At 49.6% G+C, this 1683-nt stretch overlaps 1 pseudogene; it reads right to left on the bottom strand.

Moving 5' to 3' along the window:
• On the bottom strand, window positions 1-732 carry LOC142423398 (rRNA-processing protein UTP23 homolog pseudogene; annotated as a pseudogene).
• Window positions 733-1683: the final 951 nt, after the last annotated feature.

Below are 1683 nucleotides of genomic sequence, written 5' to 3'. Positions count from 1 at the left end.
TTACCCTTCTGCATTCTGTTTTTCCAAAAGCACTTTTTTGGAGGTGTTTCTGTTCCGGATCGTTTTCTTTTCTCTTCAGAAGCAGAAGATGGTTTTGTGCCTTGTGTTTTTATCTTTTTCTTCAGACAGCTAAGAGGACTGGGGCCACTGACTTGTTGGCGCTTTCTCCTCCTCTGCTCGGGCTTCTTTGCTAGCCCCTGCTCTTCTTTGAGCTGCGGATGCTTTGCTTCTCGGGCCCGGAGACAAGCTGGCCTGCCTCGACCGCTTTAACGAAGGCAATGGTTTTAGGAGAAGGTTTGGCCAGAACTATCGTGCTCTGTAGAATGAGGAATTCCAGGCCTTTTCTTGACTTTCACGGACAAATTCTGATCCTGTGTTGCCACAAAGTAATGATGAGGGTTTCCCTCCCCGACCCTGGAAAGCAGGCATTCGGATCCACTCACTGCATTCTTGAGATGGGGACAATGTCGAACTTGGCGTTTCTGTGCAATCAGTTTTGCTCCATATGATTCTTCCCAGCGTTTCTAACTCGTTTAGCACACACCTGGTGCTACACAGCTGCGTCTCGGCCTGGAGGTAGCGGGGCAGCTGCTCCCGCAGCTGGATGCGCCCCTGCAGCGCCGCCTGACGGAAGGTGCCTTCGAGCAACAGCTGGTAGGGCTCGCGAACTCCGAAATTGTTACGGAAGAAGCCGAGATGCTTCTTGGCGTGTTTCTGCTTCGTGATCGTCATGTCTGGCCCTGGGACCAAGCCCACCGGACCAGGAAGCGGAAGAGAGCGCCTCAAGCCCCGCCCACCAGCGTGCTAGCAGGACTTGTAAAATTTAGGAGCCCTGGTAACTTAGTGGATTATCCATTGGGCTGCTAACTGAAGGTCAGAAATTCAAAACCACCAGCTGCCCTGGGGAAGAAAGAAGAGGCTTTCTGCTCCCCTGAAGATTCACAGCTTCAGTGTATGGGATCTAAATACGATCCAAGGTGCTAAGTGAGGCTTCCCTCCTGTGATAGGTAGGTTTGTTGTGCCAACATGGCCAATGTGAGATTAGTTGAAGGGAGGAGAGATAAAAGACTTGGTGAGCCTCGCCTTTTTCTCTCTTGCTCTTTGATCATCGGAGCAGTGTGTGGCTGCCCTGCTTGTTCTGGCCTCAATTTGCAAGCTACACTACCTGTGGGACACCTAACCCATGGACTGTGTTACTGTAACTTGAGGCTCCTTCAAAACCTGCTTCGCCACACCATTGGAATTTACATCTCTTGAGCTGGGGACTGTTGGACCCTGTCATCTGGCTGCCTGTTGGTGACCTGCCTTGCTGTTTGCTACCTGTTCCCGGATAGCCTTAATTGCTCCACAGAGGACTAACCCACGACCCTCAAGACTTGAAGGACTGTCAGTGTACTAGCTGTCTCACAGAAGTGAGTTGCACTGAGCCATTTGTACTGCTTTATAGATTAATTAACTGCTTATTTATTATGTTATATATCTATTTATAAATATATATAAAATAATTGGTGTCCTGGTTTTGTTTCTCTAGAGAACCTTGTCTAATACACCTTCCCAGACAGCAAGTGCAGGGGCTAAGGGCTCTGGTGTTCTGCTCTGACCTCGATTAGTAACAGATGGCAGTGTCTGGAGCCCCAGACCCATCCTCAGAAGGTTCCTGAAACCTACCTGCCCTATAAAAGC

This window comes from Tenrec ecaudatus, chromosome 12 (genome assembly GCF_050624435.1).
Source record: "Tenrec ecaudatus isolate mTenEca1 chromosome 12, mTenEca1.hap1, whole genome shotgun sequence".
Classification (NCBI taxonomy): Eukaryota; Metazoa; Chordata; class Mammalia; order Afrosoricida; family Tenrecidae; genus Tenrec; species Tenrec ecaudatus.
Note: the sequence above shows the minus strand (reverse complement) of the source record. Positions and strands in the feature narration are given on the sequence as shown.